Source organism: Panthera leo, chromosome C1, assembly GCF_018350215.1.
Source record: "Panthera leo isolate Ple1 chromosome C1, P.leo_Ple1_pat1.1, whole genome shotgun sequence".
Taxonomy (NCBI): domain Eukaryota; kingdom Metazoa; phylum Chordata; class Mammalia; order Carnivora; family Felidae; genus Panthera; species Panthera leo.
Genome location: NC_056686.1, coordinates 65,173,397 through 65,193,999, shown reverse-complemented (window position 1 = coordinate 65,193,999; position 20,603 = coordinate 65,173,397). Strand labels below are relative to the sequence as shown.

Below are 20,603 nucleotides of genomic sequence, written 5' to 3'. Positions count from 1 at the left end.
ACAATTAAGCAAGTCATATCAAATACCTTTAAAAGGTGCACAACTTTTGACCCAGTGATTTTATTTCTAGGAATTTATCCCAAGTAAATAACTATGCACATGCACAAAAATGCATACACAAGAATATCTTACTAGCAAAACATACAGATACACAATAAAGAATTAAATGAAGCATAGTGTGCCCAAACAATAAAATGCTGTGAAATCCTTAAAATTGACACACTAGAAGAAAACTTAATTATTGAAAGATTTACACTAACATACACCAAAGATATAAATGGGAAAATATTATCCACTAAAAGATTAACAGTGTTAGGATTATGGGATTTTTATTTTCTTCTTTGTGTTTGTCTATTTGTCCTAAATTTTCTGTAATAAGCATGGGCTGCTTCTGAACAAAAATATTTTTTAATGTTTATTTATTTTTGAGAGAGAGAGAGCAGGGGAGGGGCAGAAAGAGCGGGAGACAGAAGATCCAGAACAGGCTCTATGCTGACAGTAGAGAGCTCGATGGGGGGTCGAACTCATGAACAGTGAGATCATGACCTGAGCCAAAGTCAGACAATTAACTGACTGAGCTACCCAGGGGCCCCTGAGAAAAAATGTTTTCATTGTTTGATCCCCTCTTCAAAAAAACCTACTGAAAAGAAATAAATTTCCTACCTTGTGTTAGGCACTTTGAACAAACTATCTCTGATCCTTAGTATTGTATAACAAAGTAGCTGCTATCTCTGCATTTTCAGTGAAAAAAAACTGAACAAGGCAGTAGTAAGTTTCCTAACACGACTCAGCTTCTGTGATGGTTAATTTTATGTCATCTTTATTGGGCCATTAGGCACCCAGATTAAACATTATTTCTGGGTGTGTCTATGAGGGACATTTCCCAATGAGAGTAGTATTTTAATGGATGGACTCAGTGATGTAAATTCCCCTCCCCAGTGTGGAAGGGTCTGAATAGAAAAAAGCAGAGGAAGGAAGGATTTGCCCCCTTTCTGGATGCTTGAGCTGGGACTTCTGTCTTCTCCTGCCTTTGGACTGCGATGTATACCATTGACTCTTAGGGTTCTCAGGCCTTTGGAGCTACACCACTGGCTTTCCTGGGTCTCCAGCTTGCAGATGGCAGATGGTGAGCCAATTTCTCATAATAAATCTAGATAGATAGACAGATCAATCAATCTATAAATCAGTCCTATTGGCTCTGTCTCTCTGGAGAATGCTAATACAGATAGTAAGGAACAAGGCCAGGATACAGCCTAGAACTTCAGCTATTACTATTCACAATGTCCAGCTGTCTTTAAGACTACTGCATCAGCCATCAAAACTTTTCCACAGTAGTGACAGCACTGGGTTCTAACCACCATTGGCCCAAAATTTAAAAATTGCTGGGCGCTTGGGTAGCTCAGTCGGTTAAGCATCCGACTTCAGCTCAGGTCATGATCTCACAGCTCATGGGTTTGAGCCCCACACAGGGCCCTGTGCTGACAGCTCAGAGCCTGAAGCCTGCTTTGGATTCTGTGCCTCCTTCTCTCTCTGCCCCTTCCCTGCCCATTCATTCCCCACCTCTCTCTCTCTCTCTCTCTCTCTCTCTCAAAAATAAATAAACATGAAAAAATTGCTAAAGCAGGCAAGAAGCCAATAAGGGTTTAGAAGCAATAGTATTAAAAATAGGCTTCTATCCAAGGATCTATATAAAGTACTATAAGCTGCACAGAACAAAGGAATCAGATGGGGTTACTTCCTCTGAAAAATTCAATAACACAATCTTTAAACGTAGAGAAAAATCCATCAAAACCCAAGATTTAATAAGTTTGACACACACAGTGGAGGATCACACCACATGCTTCACTCCTTCAAAAATGTTGATTATAATTATAACTATTCTATATACTACTTCTCAGTCTCATTTCCTACCTCCACTTAGAAGCATAGAAACATCAAAGTCAGGACAATGCTACCTGTCATAGTCTATAGGTCATCCTTCACATTACCAGCTTCAGAAGCTTTGGGAATTCTCCTAAATCATTTGCTTCCCTCAATAATTTCATTAGGGCTTCTTGACTATATTGATATATTCAACCTTGAAATAATGAGTTCCATAATTTATCACTCTCTGAATGGGCAGCATTATCTTCCATAATTTTCTTCAAGCTATATAAAGTTTCCCCATTATTCTAGTGTAGAGAGCATTGCAAGAAAAGTCTATATTTTGTGTTAATTATTATTTCAAACTTCAACCTTAATTTTAGTCTTTCTGTAGTCTTCCACCAAAAGAAATTCTCATTACAACATACCCTGCCAGGCACTATGTTGCTTTTTTTTATTATTATAACAGTCCTATTAGAACCTTATATTCTGAATTTGTTGGTGCTTAAGGAAAACAGCTTTGCCTGTAATTCATTGTGCCCTGACCTTATGACACCAACTTATACTTGGCCAATTAGGGACAAGGCCAAACTGCATTATTCTTAGGTCTATTCAGTTAATAAATGACACATTTCTTTCATATAATCTTTAACAAGAACTCATAAATTGCATTCATTATGCCCCAAGAGATGAGGTACCAACGGTAATTCAGGTGGGTACATCTGAAAAGATTTGTCAGTTTCCTATTCCATTCTAGCCAGATTTTTTGGAAAACATTGGGAAAAGACTGAAATTTCCCACCAGCCTGAGACTTCATGCAAGTTTTTACAACATTAACTGGAAAAAACAAGATTCCCAACATGGCACCCAACAGACCTCGGCACATAAAATCAATAAGCACTGTGAGTCACTGCAGCAGGCAGATGTTCTTTATGGAACCTCAAAAGCCAAACAAAAAAACGACATTGCTGAATCCATTATGGAAAAGAACGGATACCAAGTCTCAATAATACTCTAATTCCATGGCATTTGAGTGTCTTGAAAGCCTGGCAAGTGTTCATAAACGTTTTATAATGCTTGTGGTCTTGAAGCAATGTCTGAATTCTTTCCAATGGAGTGAAAATTGCTTCTGTTGTCCTTGGAAGTACTGCTGCCACACTACCAGTTGCAAACTCAGACGTAGGGATATGCTCTCAGAGACGACAAGATAAGGCCTCATACAGGCCAAACCTAAGTGCCAGTGTAGTTGTCTTCTGCATCGGTAGGGGGAAGGAATCCACAGTACAAGTTTTGAAAGCCATCCCTCCTGAACTGAAGCACTGCATCCCAGGTTTTGATTCCACACAGCTGCTGCCGAGAGAGGACCTTCTGAACCGGAAATGGGATTGCTACATGAAAGCTGCACAGCAGCCACACAAATAATGCTTCATTTCACCAACATTTGCAGCATAAGGTGACGGATCTTGTTTTGAAAATGTTAGGACTGGCAGCCTCTTTTCATGAGCTTCTGAATCCACCATGTTGCTTGAGATCTTTCTTACTCGGGGCACCTACGTGGCTCAGTCAGTTGAGCATCCAACTTTGGCTCCAGTCATGATCTCCCAGCTTGCAGTTTGTTGAGTTCCAGCCGCACACTGGGCTGGCTGCTGTCAGCCTGTCAGCGCAGAGCCTGCTTTGGATCCTCTGTCCTCCTCTCTTCCCTTCCCCCGCTTGCACTCCCTCAAGAATAAACATTAAAAAAATAAAAGATCTTTCTTACTCAAGAGGGATTTCTTTAACCCACTGCAGCGGGCTGAACCCATTGCAGCAGGCCCCCAGCTCCATGCCCTGTCGCCAGCAGCCCACAGGTGGGCAAGCCCACAAGCCCTCATCTACATTGCTTTTCACACTTGGAGCAATTGGCATACGGATATATCATATAGTCAGCTTTATATCAGAAGCCTAAAAAATTGTTCCCGGAAAACTTACAAATTGGAAAAAGGAGCACAATCTTTAGATGAATTTTCCAAAAATCATTTAAGTTATTCCAAATATTTATAAAAACCTTTCTCAACGATGTCAACCAAAACTCACTGCAAGAGGCTGTGAATTTGAGATGAAGATAATTTCTCTTCCTCTAAGTTGATTCAAAGAGAGGAATGGAGAAATTAGAAAGATAAAAATATCTTAAAACGGTAGTGGAATCCTGTATTCCATACACTGAGTCAAATGCTTTAAGACTCGTTATAGAGTTCCCAGTTTACTTGATTTACTTAGAGTTTAGGAAGTTCTCCACAGTACGGAATATAATTGTGTCTCATTTATTGTGGATTAGGTATAGTGTAAAATTTGTGGTCATTTGATAAGGGAAACCAAGTCCATTGACAGGAGTCTAACCTCTTTGGTGCAAAATAAGAATATTTCATTATTTTGATTTTCATCCCCCTTTTACTATGACAGCAATCTCTGTTAGCAATACCACCTATACTACACTTCTACTTCTACTCTCTCTTTCCTACCCCACAGCCAATACGAGTTAACTAGATTCCCTTCAAAGAGAAGAGATTCTAACACTAAAACAAAACTCTCACTCCTATAGAAACCCTCACTTAAAAAACAAAAACTTAAAGAATTTTCCAAAAGTGTAAAAGCTACCAGCAGCTGCTCTGTTTCATAATACAAGATAATGTTCATGTGGAAAAACTGGGTGAGAATCCAGGAAGCGTACAAAGTGATTGTCTTTGTGAAGCAAACATCTGTGTTGATGGGAAATTAAGACATACGCACACATCTGTATTCAGATGTCAAACACAATTCCCAAGGGAAGCATTAGAATTCCACTAGTTTTTTGGAAAAAAAATAATAAAGATCTCCTAAGCTTTGCAAAATTTTGTACAATAGCAGTCAAATGCAACTATACCAGACTAGGTCTTTCATCTGTATGTTCTGGGAAATAATTAGGAGAATTGGAACTGATTGTTGTAAATTCTTTTTAATAATTTGAGCATCTTCACCAACTCCTACACTGAGCCTACGATCCTTCTGTGCCACCAATGCCAGTCATGGAATTTGTTTATGATGACAGTTTCTTTCCTAGTCTAGTCATTGATTTTTCCATTCTACAACACACTTAGTCATGAATGTTGTTTATATACTCAGTTACAGAAACATTCCCGCACACCATGAGCAGTGGGGGCTGTCACTCATGTGCCACTACCTTGAAAAAATACACATCTCTTCCCCCTATTCTCATTCTCCCTTCCAAGGATAGCTCACAGTGGAAAGATTACTTCACCGGTTTTATAAAATGTACTGGAGCAATCCCACTTCCTAAAGGAACCACACCCTTGTCGTCAGAAAAAGAGAATACTGGGGAAACACAAAAATAAGAAAATGATGGGGCGCTTCAGTGGCTCAGTTGGTTGAGTGTCCAACTCGATTTCAGCCCAGGTCATGATCTCACAGTTAGTGAGACTGAGCCCCTGCATGAGGCTACACACTGACAGCAGGAGCCTGCTTGGGATATTCATTCATTCTCTCTCTCTCTCCCTCTCTCTCAAAATAAATAAATAAAAACTTTTTTAAAATAAGAAAGTGATATATGTGAGCCTACCCCAACTCCTTTTGAAGATCAGCCCCCTGAGGGCAGAAAATATTTCTTCTTGGTGTTTCTTCTGGTACCAAGTTGCCTATGCAAGTGAATTCACCAAAGAAACTAATGATGAAACCCAAAAAGCGTTCTTAGTATTCCCTCTATTTTTAGTGTCTTTCAATAAAACTACCTTTTAAAAAAGAAAGAGATAAAGGAGCAAGGATAAATAGGGTGAAGAAGCAAAGTAGCACTTTACAAACCCCCATCTCCAAGCCTCAGAGACAACCCACAAGGTACATATTCTTATGCTTATTTTGTAATTTTTTTAATGTTTATTTGTTTCTGAGAGAGAGAGAGAGAGAGAGAGAGACAGCCTGAGCAGCGGAGGGGCAGAGAGAAAGAGGTAGACACAGAACATGAAGCAGGTTCCAGGCTCTGAGCTGTCAGCACAGAGCCCAAGGTGGGGCTCGAATCAGGAGCGTGAGATTATGACCTGAGCCAAAGTCGGATGCTCAACCAACTGAGCGGCCCAAGCACCCCTCTTATGCTCACTTTTAAAATGAAGAGTTTAAGGCTTATAAAAGGAGGTAAGGGGCTCCTGGGTGGCTCCGTCGTTTGAGTGTCTGACTTAAGCTCAGGTCATGATCTTGTGGTTCATGAGTTCGAGCCCCACAATGTGCTCTGTGCTGACAGCTCAGAGCCTGGAGCCTGTTTCAGATTCTGTGTCTCCCTCTCTCTCTGCCCCTCCCCCAACTCGTGCTCTGTTTCCCTTTCTCTCAAAAATAAACACCAGAAAAAAACATTTTTAATGAAATAAAATAAAATAAAAGGGGGTAAGTTGTTTGTGGCACACAACTAAAAATTGTCAGAGCGAAGTTTCAAATTCACTGATGAGTACCTAGAATTTAGCATTTATATATTGCCAGGTAAGTACAGAGTTTTTGGCAATTGATCCTGAATGGAAAAAAAAAAAAAAAAAAAAAAAAAAACACTACTATCATCTCAATATCTGATAAAGTTAGTGTAGTCGAAACCTCATCTTAGCCAGAAAGCAATCTTAGGAGAGCATCCATAAAATTTCTTAAAACTTAAAAAGTTTGTTTTTTTAATTTTTTTAATGTTTATTTATTCTTGAGAGAGACAGACAGACAGACAGAGCATGAGCAGGGGAGGGGCAGAGAGAGAGGGAAACGCAGAATCTGAAGTAGGTTTCAGGCTCTGAGCTATCAGCACAGAACCCAACGTGGGGCTCGAACTCATGAGCCGAAGCCAAAGCCAGAAGCTTAACCGACTGAGCCACCCGGGCACCCCAAAACTTAAAAAGTTTTAAGCAACACAACTTCCTGATGAGTCCTTTGTAATAACTACAAAATGGGTATATAATGAAGCAAGTTGTTTTATAAGGTTATTGCCTACAAACTAATAAAGAGTTGGAGGACTGTATTAGTTTTCTATTGCTGAGTAATAAATTACCACAAATTTAACAGCTTTTTAAAAATACCACTTATTAATGCACAGTTTTGTAGATCAGAAGTCCAGCATAGTATGCCTGGGTTCTCTACTCGTAGTACTACAAGGTTGAAATAAAGGTGTTGGGCACCTTGTCTGGAGCTCTGAGGAAAAGTCCACTTCCAAATTTATTTTTGTTGTCAGAATAATTCACTTCCTTGCAGTTGTAGGACCGAGGTCCCCATTTTCTAGATAGTTGATGCCAACCCAGAGAAGACTGACTGCGTTTGAATGGTTATGTGTTTAGGTCAGGCGCACCTGGATAAAGTCAACCGTGCCATGTAACATGACCTAATCACAGGAGTAAAATTCCACAAATTCTGTCTGGGGAATTAGGGAGAACATATATAGCAGAGGCAGGGGTAAAAAGTCTTGGGAGCCATCCTAAAATTCTGGTAGGAAGTGGACAGATTGAAAGTAGTATATCTGACATGTTGAGCAAAAGAAACCAAACACGAAAGAGTACATACTGTTCTATTCCATCTATATGAAGTTCAAAATAGGCAAAACTAATCAGTGCTGTCAGATAAAGTCAAGTAGTGGTGACCCTTAGTGCCAAACAACAGTATATAGGAAAAAAAGGATTTATTCATTCAACAAGTACACATTGAATGCCTCTCAAAGCTAAATAAAGTGAATTTCATGGCAATCAAGATAAGGCCTCTGTCCTCAAGTAGCTTAAAAATCTATCAGGGAAGGGCGCCTCGCTGGCTGAGAGCATGTGACTCTTGATCTCAGGGCTGTGACTGTGAGCACCATGTTGGGGGATGGGGTAGAGATTACTTTAAAAAATAAAATCTTTTAAAAAGGTAATCTATCAGGGAAAACAGAGACTAAGAGTCTACAGACTAAGAAGCTAATAAATAAATATTTACCATGAATTGTGATAAGCCTCACACATGGAAAAATAGGAGGCACTCTGAGAACACAGAGTAGAGGAACACAAAGTAGTTTAGGGGGCCAAAAAGTGATATTTAAACCAAGACCTGAAAAAATTTAGGTAGGCAAAGAAGGGGTAATACTTGACTTGGTGACACTGGTTGATTGTGAACTGATCATCACTTACCTGTAAGACATGACTATCTAGAGGCCATATAGTCTCTGTCTCCATCATTATGAGAACAGTGTGAGGAACAATGGAAGCACTAGCACTGCTCTACACTATGCTGGCCAAACAATTCCTTTAATGCTATGACATTATCAGTTCTAGACATTCTTCCACCAAATGAATACTGACAAGGTAGAGAGTGACTTGAAGGTAACCATTGCCACAGCATAGAAGCTTGAATCAGTGTGAAAAGAGCATGGCAAAACAGCCCAGTGGCTTCATGTTCAGGTTCTGGAATCAGACTGCCTGGGTTGTAATCCTAACTCCATCACTTGCTGTGTGTGTCCTTTGTCATTCACCTTCTGCAAGCCTCAGTTTCCTCATCCCTAAAATAAGGCAATAATGTAAAAATTGCCAAGTAATTAAAGAGTAGCTTCTTTAAGAAATACAGGTGTCTTCAGGTGGAAGATGTTTTAGACTCCTTCTGCGTAAGTTATGGTGCTGGTACATTTTGAATGCATATGAGGAAGAACTCTTCTCCTGCCACTCTGTCTGACTCACCAGCCATACCCAATTGTCATTGCCCAAACACACAAAGCTCACTTCAATGCCTATACATTTTTCCAACTTGTTCCTTTCCTCTGGCATGTCCTACCTACTCTTGTTTCATCAAACAGTTTCTATTCATCCTCCAGAGTCTCAGCTCATGCATTGCCTTGCTGATGAAGATGTTACTGTCTGTACAAGACAGAACTGGGTGATCATTTGTCCATAATCTCAGAGCACTCTGAATATATCTATTTCAACATGCAAACTGTACCATAGTTGCTTATTCATGCATTCATCTCTCATTGTTATGAGCCTCTTGAGGGGTAGGACTGTACACAGCACTTGGACCATGGTAGGCAGTAAAAATGTTCACTGAAAGAACTGAATGAATGAATACTGATGTAATTGGCAATAAATTCCTGCCACCAGTAATATTTAAACAAAGACTATCAGGCATATACAGAGAGTATTGGGAGTGTCTGACACTCAACTTGCTAATCACTGAACAGGACCCTCCAAACCTGAGAGTCCTTAGTGCTAGATGAAGAAAACTAAATCACAAGGGCAGAGAAAAGGAAAAGTTGTATGTTCAGGGAATAGCAAGTGCCTCTGTTTGCCTGAGCAAGAGAGGACAGGATAGAGACAGGTCTGCAGCAAGAAAGTGATGGCACACACAAAAGAGTAAAGAACAATTATTTAATAAAGCCACTACTTGAGGGATGCCTGGGTGGCTCAGTCAGTTGGGCATCCGACTTCAGCTCAGGTCATGATCTCACGATTCATGGGTTCGAGCCCCACATCGGGTTCTGTGCTCTCAGCTCAGAGCCTGGCACCTGTTTCGGATTCTGTCTCTCTCTCTGTCTCTCTTTCTCTCTCTCTCTCTCCCTCTCTCTCTCTCTCTCTCCTCCTCCTCCTCCTGGCTCGCACTGTCTCTCTCTCTCTCAAAAATAAATAAACATTGAAAAAAATGTAAAGGTACTACTTGATAGCGGTGGGCAAGGTAAAGTGCCCATCATGGGATGATAAATCTTGCAGAGCCTAGCAATAGCAGACAGCTGATTTCCACCCATGGTTCCAACAGGGCTAGGGGAAGCAAGTAGAGTTACCAGAACACTGTAAAAATGGATTGATTTGATGTGAGTTCTGGCCTAAGTAGAAGAACAGGACTTGGTCTCTGCCAAAATCAGAGTTCTACAGAAAGAGAGAAGGGAAGAATAAATATTTAGGCATCCCATCACCTTCCAATATCCTTTCAGTGCCAGCCAACAGCCAGACACAACAAAAATCTGGACAGCAAGGAAGTTCAGGGGAGGCAATCTATAGAAGTCAGCCTTCTGAACTCCAGAGTAGGTCAGAGAATGAGTAACAGTAGACTAATGGTGTGAACATCATTTGGTGAGCCCTCAGAGTCTAGGGTTTGGGGGTGACGTGATCCAGGCTTCATCTGAGGATGTTTAGTCTAGTGGCTGTAATCAGAATGAACTCTGAATGGGGAGAGGGAGATGGAGGCAGGGAAACAAACTAGGAAATCACTGTAATGGCTCAAGCAAGGCGGGGAGGAACATAAGCAAGGGGACGCACTCACTATTCATATCAGCCCCTTGGATGGCTCTTGATTCTCCAGCAGGTTGCACAATCCCTGGGCTGTTTACCCTCCTTGCAAGCAGCCCACCAAGTCACAGAGGTGGAAAATAAAGGTCTCCAAACTGAGAAAATGTTTCTGGTGTATACCTTTCAGTCTCCCCCTGATATTCACTTTCTCTCCTTTGCTTTGTGTCTATATATACTGAGCAGAACTAGAGGAAACTAGCCGCAGCAACTGGAGGTCACAGAGCAGAGGGCAGTAACTGAGCTTCTTACCACAAAACGCCCCCCCCACCCAAAAAAAATGAATAGAGATCCACAGGAAGAAAGACCTGCTTGATTATCAGTCACCATTTCTCCCAAACTGTGACATCTTAATGCTTCTCTGGCTATCCTCCCTCTCTTCATACAGTGACCAAATCCATCCTTCCTGCCTTCTCCCTCCCAAAAACTATCTTCCTTGGGCCCTATCTCAAAGGCACTCATTCTCAGATATTACATTCAAAAGCTATCTGACAACATTTTCTACAACTAGATCAGCACAGAGATGACTAGAAGAAGCTTCATGTGACTCTATAACATACTCTGTAACTCTTGTCTTTCTGCATGAGCAGATGTAGATTCCTTCTTCCAGTGCCACTATATCTTATCTCCAACCCAGCATGCATCACACCACATCAGCACCCAGCCATGGTGGGTGCAGCCAGAGTAGGCACCTGATAGTTCCTTTTACAAGGCAGATAGGAAATGGCTCTGGTTTTATTTTTTTTTTTTTTTAATTTTTTTTCAACGTTTTTTATTTATTTTTGGGACAGAGAGAGACAGAGCATGAACGGGGGAGGGGCAGAGAGAGAGGGAGACACAGAATCGGAAACAGGCTCCAGGCTCCGAGCCATCAGCCCAGAGCCTGACGCGGGGCTCGAACTCACGGACCGCGAGATCGTGACCTGGCTGAAGTCGGACGCTTAACCGACTGCGCCACCCAGGCGCCCCTCTGGTTTTATTTTTTGTTTTCTGTTCAGAATGAGACTCTTTTTATTAGTAATATTATTATGCAAAGTTTCCCAAAATAAAAAGAGCCAGTAACTACTTTAGTCCTTAGCTGTTTTCTGAGACACTATGCAGCAAGGCCTCACTGGATTGGGATTTACTTCTTTTCTCCACTGCCTAATTAGAAGCTTATCTCTGCTAAGAGGATTACTTACAATACAGTATCACTGAGCACATGGGGAGCCTTTAAAGATTTGTTCTTCTCTCAACAAACTCCTTGCCACGCTTTTCAAAATCAAAGTGTGGAAGGAAGAAACATCTGAAAAAGAAAAAGGCTGAGTTACCACACACCTAGAAGCTTTTCCCCTACTGACTCATTACTATTTTCATTAGCAACATGAATCAACAATTCCCGATAAATAATTTCTATTCTCAGACTGAAGGGTAAAAATAATACAAAGCAGCAACACAACACGTGTGTGTGTGTGTGTGTGTGTGTGTGTGTGTGTGTGTGTGTGTGAGAGAGAGAGAGAGAGAGACAGAGACAGAGACAGACAGAGAGAGACTGTGCTCCCTACACACATACACACACACACACACACACACACAAAAGTACACACTCATTCTTTCTAACTGGTCCTAAAACAATCCTGTTTGCACGATTAGAACTGCATTTGAGGATGAGCACTGGGTATTGTATGGAAACCAATTTGACAGTAAATTTCATATATTGAAAAAAAAAACGCATTTGAGTCAGAGTTCTTAGAACAAATGAAGAGTTCATGAGAATCTCCCATGCCACCTGTCTGTCTACTCCCAAGGATAACAGGAATACCAGATGGTCCATCCATTAGCTTTTGCTTAGATTCAGGGCTGTTGTGGAGACAGTCAGATGCCCCTAAATGGAAAAGCAAGGCCAGTTGAAGGCCAAAGTGGCAAGAAACCACTTAGAAACCATGTGTGCCCTTGAAACAGTAAATAATACTGTGTGGATTCAACAATTCATTTTGTTGATGAACCTAGGACACATTTATCTTACTAAAAATTTGTCTTTGTTTTCAGACATCCTTTTATTTTTTATTCTTTATTTTTTTAATGTTTATTTATTTTTGAGACAGAGAGAGACAGAGTATGAACGGTGGAGGGTCAGAGAGAGAGGGAGACACAGAATCCGAAACAGGCTTCAGGCTCTGAGCTGTCATCACAGAGCCCAACACAGGGCTCAAACTCATGGACCACAAGACATGACCTGAAGCAAAATCGGACGCTCAACCAACTGAGCCACTCAGGCGCCCCCACACATCCTTTTAAAAACCAATTTTAATGACGCTTTCTTTAATTCTCTTTCTATTTGTATCCAGATCTGTTTTCCATACAAAGAGCTACACAAACAAATTATTGGAATCATTACCCTTGATGTAATCTAAGTCTCTTTTATTTGACTATGTTTTTTCTTGACTTTCAGATAAACACATGGCAGTTGCCTTCCCAGTGGAGCCCAGTGCAAAAGGTGGGGGTATGGCCCAAAGAGGTCTAAGATATAGCAGTCTCCTCAGAATGGGTGGGAGATGTCGCCACAGGTAAGAGATGGTTGGTTAGGGCTGCATGGATCTGTGCTGCTACAACCATCTTCCAGGCATTTGCTCTTTCATCTTCTGATGGGTGGTTCTTGGCTGTTGGCTTAACTTTCAGAAAGCATTCCACTTTCCCAAGCCTCATGGACCAGCTCCTGCTTTTGCATCTTATTTTCTCTAGCAGAAAGGAAAGGAATCCGTACTGGAAAGCTCTGAGAATAGGGGAGAGTGAGTAAATGGCTTTATTTTCCTCCCTCTAGTGGAACATAAGTTCTTGAAGGGCAGGAGCAGAGGAGAGGTGGTGCGTTACAAATTATTAATGTACTAAAATAAGCCAATCATAGGAGTATCAGGCTTCTTTTCAAATCAAACCCTGGCTTTTCTGAGGAGGAGGAGAATATGAGCAGTCTGTTGAAAACTTTCTTGGTTTTCAACAAAACATCATTATGTTTCGCTTTGTTTTGTTTTTCAAAAAACATAATTTTCCTGGCTGTGATATGAAATGTTTCATTTTATCAGCTGTGTTAGGCAGTTCAGCTATGGCTATAAATGGTCTCTGGCTTTTGTCATTAGAATGAGTTGTTCAAGTGCACGGTACTCAAAGATGATGTCCTCAAACCATTACAAGCAAAATTCTTTCATCCTTAATTCAAGTAAACATGTCTGGAATAACTTTTGAATCTTGGCATGGGCAAGGGTGTTCTCTTAGAGTCACTTTGCGATCAGTTACCTATAGTAATCTCATCCTCATACCCTACCAATCAGTAATGGCATGTGCTTGAAAAGCAGCTGGCAAGGGTCTCACCTACATGATCTATACATCTGGAACAGGAAAAATTAACTGATATTCAGGCATGTGAGAAAAGCCACATGGCAGAGCAGTAATGCACACTGACTCCGGATGTTTGCCTGGATTCAATTCCCATATCTGTCACTTTTTAGGGCAAGTAGAACAAACAATTTAACCTAAGAGTTATAAATGAAAAAGACTTGGATAAGGACTTAGTACATGGTAAGTACTATACTAAGTGTTAGTTATTGTCATTAAGTCAAGATCTTGGCTTTAACAGGGCTTTAAGCCACCACCAAGAGGAATGAAGGATCCAAGTCTTAGTTTTCCTCCTACTGAAGTGGCCAAGTCATCTCCCATGCCATTCACCAGTCCTTGCTTAGGCTGCCCTGTCTTGCCAGTAATGCCACCATACTAAAAACAATGTTCACTGCTGCCCTCTTCAAACTCTCAGTGCTGCCCTCTCAGTTTCCCGAGTTGATCCTGTTGCTCTTGCAAATATAAGGGAGGATTCTCTTTCACCATTGCTGCATCTCTTCATCAGACTAAGTGTGACCTTGCTCTCTCCATTTTTTAAACATATCACCTATAAAGGGTAGTTGCATCATTTTAGTTTTCTGCAGGACTATCTTTCAAATAACTTGATAAAACCTATAACATGAGTCATGTCAAAACAGCTCAAACATTCTGCTCAGAAAGTACTTTCCCAGAGGTGAAGAGTTAAGATGGCAGAGAAGTAGGGGAACCAGGATCTCCCTTGTCCTTCAAACACTGCTGTATTGAGGTCAGAACACTTGGAATGCCCAGGAAAGCTATTGGCAGAGTGACAGAAAAATCTCCACAGATAGAGGGAGACAGCTTGGTGGGACACAGGTACTTGTATGCGAATTAGGGAACATAAAATAGTGTGGGTACTGAGGGGAGGGGTCCCCTTCTGTGGAAAGACAAAAGGGAGAGAAAGAGAAGCTGTGAATTGTGGTTTTGTGTTAGGACAAGAGAAAAACCTCTCCAGACCACAGATTAGGAGACAAGAAATAGAGTACCAGTCTCCACTCGTAGATGGGAGTTTTCAAAAGTGCCCAACTTTCTGTGACTCTCTCTGGGCTGAAGTGCCACTGTGAACATGCACCCGGGGAGAAGGGAGCCAGCCCCAGGGCACAGTAGTGATCTCAGGGGTGCACTCAGAGAGAAAAGTTCCCTCTCTTGAGTACTGTGGGAAGAGGGTATATTGCCTCCTCCCCTCCAAGGACAAAAGACCCTGCAGGTGCCAGCCATGTCAGCAGGTTGGAGTGACTACCCCAGAACCAAGTTGCACAGTGCGGGACCCTTTAAGTCATCCATCAGGTTTTGAAGCCCAACTGAGCGCCTAAGAGGCATGGGAGACTATGGAGTAGGACAGGCCACCCACCCATGAAACTCTATGAGGACTGGCTGAACAGCGTGCTTTGTGACACTGGGGCAGGGAGGAGAGATTGGGGTGTCACCATTTTTCTTCATGTCACCAACATGGTGGCCTTCATGGAACAGCACAGTGGCCCACCGTGGAGGTGGGACCCACTTACACCAAACCCTGCCCCTCCATGCCTGGCAACTGTTTACTGGAGTGGGACTGATACTGAGCAGATGGCCTCTCCTCCAAACCAGCACAGCCACTGGTCCCAGGCACTAACAGACGACTGTCCTGATGTTTTGTATATTAGTCTGTTGCTTTTTTTTCCTCTCTCTCTTTTCCTTTCTTTCCTTCTCTTTTCTCTTATTTTCTTTCTACCTTCTTCTTTTTGTCCTTTGGAATCCAGCTCACAGTTCCTGATTTGATTTTTGGTCAATTCTTATTTTTTTTTCTTGTTTTCTTTTTTCTCTGCTTTGTTTATCTATTTAATCAGGCATTTTTACTCCATTCTTTTTACATCTTTTCTATATCTCCTTCTTCTTTTCCTTTCTCTCTCTCTGGATTAAGCCTGGTAGTTTCTCTGATTCTCTGCTTAGTCTTTTTTTTTTATCTTTTCAAGTACATATTTATTGTCACTTCTGTGCCATTTACACTCCCTGAGGTCAGGGATAGCACATCAGTTTTGCACTATATATGAGAAGTATGGTAAATTGTAAGAGTCATATAAAACAGCATGTGTAAAAGAGGGAAGAAAAGAAAATTGAGACAAATATCATGGACAGCATTTTCTATTAAAAAATGAGTGACTAACATGTATTGAACACTTACTAAATGATAGACTATGTCAAGTGGTTTTATAAGTAATTAATTCAATCAATTATCCTCTCCACAAATACCTATTGAGCATCTACTGTTTGCCAGATACATCTAAATACAGTTTTAAACCAGAGACAATTCTTACCCTTATGGAACTCACATTATTCTTCTATTAATAGTCATAATGCTATAAAAGAATAATAACTAGATTTATTGAATGCCACATATATTTTTTTTAATTTTTTTTAACGTTTATTTATTTTTGAGACAGAGATAGAGCATGAACGGGGGAGGGTCAGAGAGAGAGAGGGAGACACAGAATCTGAAACAGGCTCCAGGCTCTGAGCAGTCAGCACAGAGCCTGACACGGGGCTTGAACTCATGGACAGTGAGATCATGACCTGAGCCGAAGTCGGACGCTTAACCAACTGAGCCACCCAGGCGCCCCTGAATGCCACATATATTTTTAAGCTTCTGTTCACATGTGTGTCACAAAAACCCTAACAAATGATTACTATTATGATTTTATAGATGAGAAATTTGAGACTTAGTGTGAGCAAATCACTTTTCTAAGGTCACACCTTACTATGTCTGTGATAACAAATACTATTGTGATAGTTCTGAAACAATAATGGCCATATCAGTCAGCTGTGGTCCTTGCTAAAAATGCCAAAGTTTGAGCTGTACCCTTCAAGATTCTCTTTTAGTTGGTCTAGAGTGAAGCTAAGAGGAGACACGAATGTTAACGGATCTCAATGTTTTGATCAAAAAGCATTTGGTGTGGGGCTCCTGCGTGGCTCAGTAGGTCAGGCATCCGACTTCAGCTCAGGTCATGATGTCAAGGGTGGTGGGTTTGGGCCCCACATGGAGCTCTGTGCTAACAGCTCAGAGCCTGGAGCCCGCTTCAGATTCTATGTCTCCCTCTCTCTCTGCCCCTCCCTTACACTCTATCTCTCTCTCTCAAAAATAAATAAATATTAATTTAAAAAAAACATTTGTGTTGGTGATGTCAAGATTGTAAGAAACAAGCCACACAAAGAAAGACAAAAATTGCATGGAATCACTTATGTGAAAAATTAAAAAAAAAAAATCAGACTTGTAGAAACCGAGAATAGAAAGTAGAATGGTGGTTGCCTGGTAGCTGGGGAGTGGGGAAAATGAAGAGAGGTTAGCAAAAGGGCATAAACTTTCCATTTGAAGATGAATAAGGTCTGAGGGCCTAATGTATAACATGGTGACCAGAAATCATAATCCTGTATTACATAATTGAAATGTGCTGAGTAGAACTTAAGTGTTCTCACAGGAAAAAAAAAAAAAAAAAAAGAAAGTTACTGCATGAGGTGATGGATGTGATAATTTGATTTGTCATATACCTCAATAATCTGCTTAATCTTTTTATTGCACCTTTCATTTTTTCTTTTTGTATGGGATCAGGTCCCTTGCCCTTTCCTCTTTTCCATGGTTACTTCAATGAGTAATTCAAACCACACCAGATGGACTATCTAAACATTCCACCACTACAAGTAAAGAGGAGCTTTGTAGACGACTATCCTATGGGACAGGGCAGTGCAACAACAGAGTGCACACTCCACACTCCAAAAACACTTCCTGAAGTGCCAAGCCCTGGACAGTGTATGACCCATTCTTAATATAGTAGTTCTCACACATGCAGAACACATAACAAGCTATTAAAACACATAAAAGACAGAAACCTAGCCAAAATGACAAAACAGAATAATTCTCCTCAAAGGAAATTCCAGGAAGAAACGATAGCCAGAGAATTGCTCAAAACAGATATAAACCATATATCTGAAGAATTTAGAATAACAGTCATAAGATTAATAGCCAGGCTTGAAAAAAGCACAGAAGACAGCAGAGAATCTATTGTTGCAGAGTTCAAAAACCTAAGAAATAGTTACAATGACTAAAGAAAGGCTATGTGAGATGCAAAATAAACTAGATGCAGTGACAGCGAGGATGGAAGAAGCAGATGAGAGAATAGGTGAAACAGAAGATAAAATTATTGAAAATGATGAAGCTAAAAAAGGTAAGAAAAGTTACTAGATCACAAGGGGAGAATTAGAGACCTAAGTGATTCAATGAAACAAAATAATATCCATATCATAGGAGTTTCAGAAGAAGAAGAGAGAAAGGGGCATAAGGTGTATTTGAACAAATTATAGAAACTTCCCTAATTTGGGGAAGGAAACAGGCATCCAAGTCCAAGAGGCACAGAGAACTCCTTTCAAATCAACAAAAATAGGTCAACACCATGACATGTCATGATGAAACTAGCAAAGTACAAAGATAAAGAGAGAATTCTGAAAGCAGCTAGGGACAAACAGGTCTTAACCAATAAGGGTAGACACATAAGGATGGTAGCAGACCTGTCCACTAAAACTTGGCAGGCCAGAAGGGAGTGGCAGGAACTATTCAATGTGCTAAATAGGGAAAATATGCAGCCAAGAATCCTTTATCCATCAAGGCTGTCATTCAGAATAGAAGAAGAGACAAAGGCTTTCCCAAACAAAAACTAAAGGAGTTCCTGACCATGCAACCAGCCCTACAGAAGATCCTAAGAGGGACTCTGTGAGCTGAAAGCAACAAAGACTACAAAAGACCAGAGACATCACCACAAGCACATATCCTACAGATACCACAGTGACACTAAATCTATATCTTTCAATAATCACTCTGAATATAAATGGACTAAATGCCCAGTCAAAATACATAGGGTATCAGAATGGATTCAAGAAAAAGATCCATCTATATGCTCTCTATAAGACACTCATTTTAGACCTGAGGACACCTCCAGATTGAAAGTGAGGGGATGGAGAATCATCTATCATGCTACTGGACGGCAAAAGAAAGCCAGACTAGCCACACTTATATCAGAAAAATTAGATTTTAAAACAAATGTTGTAACAAGAGATGAAGAAAGGCAATATATCATAATTAAGAGGTCTATACATCAATAAGAGCTAACAATTATAAATGTTTATACCCCCAACGTGATACAGCCAAATATATAAATCAATTTGTCATAAACATAAACAATGTATAGATAATAATACCATGATGGCAGGGGACTTTAATACTCCACTTACAACAATGGACAGATCATCTAGGCAGAAAATCAATAAGGAAACAACAGCTCTGAGTGACACATTGGACTAGATGGACTTAATAGATATATTCTGAACTTTTCATTCAAAAGCAGCAGAATACATTCTTCTCAAGTGCACATGGAACATTCTCCAAAATAGATAACATACAAGGTCACAAAATATCCCTCAACAAATATAGAAGGATTGAGGTCATACCATGCATATTGTCAGATCACAGTGCTATGAAACTTGAAATCAGTCACAAGAAAAAATTTGGAAAGCCCCCAGATACATGAAGGTTAAAGAATATTCTACTAAAGACTGAATGGGTCAACCAGGAAATTAAAGAAGGGATTAAAAAATACATGGAAGAAAATGAAAATTAAAAAACACAACAGTCCCAACTGTTTGGGATGCAGCAAAGGCAGTCCTAAAAGGAAAATACATTACAATTCAGGCCTATCTCAAGAAGTAAGAAAGGTCCCAAATACATAACCTAAACTCAAACCTAAAAGAACTAGAAAGACAGCAGCAAAGAAAGCCCAAAGCCAGCCAAACAAGAGAAATAATAAGATTAGAGCAGAAATAAACAATATAGAATGCAAAAAAACCCACAAAAAACAGTTAAACAGATCAATGAATCTAAGAGCTGATTTTTTGAAAGAATAAACAAAATTGATAAACCCCTAGCCAGACTTCTCAAAAAGAAAAGAGAGAGGACCCAAGTAGATAAAATCACAAATGAAGGAGGAGAGATCACAACCAACACTACAGAAATACAAACAATTATTAGAGAATACTATGAAAAATTATATGCCAACAAACTGGAAAATCTGGAAGACATGGACAAATTTCCAGACACTCACACACTACCAAGAATCAAATGGGAAGAAATAGAAAATTTGAACAGACCCATAACCAGTGAAGATTGAATCAGTTATCAAAAATCTCCCAACAAATAAGAGTTCTGGCCTACATGGCCTCCCAGAGGAACTCTACCAGACATTTAAAGCAAAATTAATACCTATTCTTCTCAGCTCTTCCAAAAATATACAAATTGAAGGAAAGCTTCCAGACTCGTTCTATGAATACAGCATTACAATCAAACAACAAAATAAAATAAAGTGAATCCACATTGACAAAGAAGTCAAAATTTAACTCTTTGTAGATGACATGATACTCTACATGGAAAACCTGAAATACTCTGCCAAAATACTGCTAGACTGACACATGAATTCAGCTAAGTTGCAGGATATAAAATCAATGTACCGAAATCAGCTGGATTTCTATATGCCAATAATGAAGCAACAGAAAGAGATATTAAGGAATCAATCCCATTTACAATTGTACCAAGAACCATAAATACCTAGGAATAAACCTAACCAAAGAGGTGAAAGATCTGTATGCTGAAAACCACAGAAAAATTATGAAAGAAATTGAAGAAGACACAAAGAAATGGAAAAAAACATTCCATGCTCATGGATTGGAAGAACAAATATTGTCAAAATGTTGATACTATTCTAAGCAATCCACACATTCATTGCAATCCCAATAAAAATAGCACCAGCATTCATCACAGAGCTAGAACAAATGATCCTAAAATCTGTATGGAACCACAAAAGACACAAAATAGCCAAATAATGTTGAAAAAGAAAACCAAAGCTGGAGGCATCACAATCCCAGACTTTGGCATGTATTACAAAGCTATAATCATCAAGACTGTATGGTATTGGCACAAAAACAGACAAGTAGATCAATGGAATACAATAGAAAACCCAGAAATGGACCCACAAATATATGGCCAACTAATCT

At 40.1% G+C, this 20,603-nt stretch overlaps 1 pseudogene; it reads right to left on the bottom strand.

Annotated features, from left to right (window-relative positions):
- Positions 1-2,500: 2,500 nt before the first annotated feature.
- Positions 2,501-3,383, bottom strand: LOC122228738 (annotated as a pseudogene).
- Positions 3,384-20,603: the final 17,220 nt, after the last annotated feature.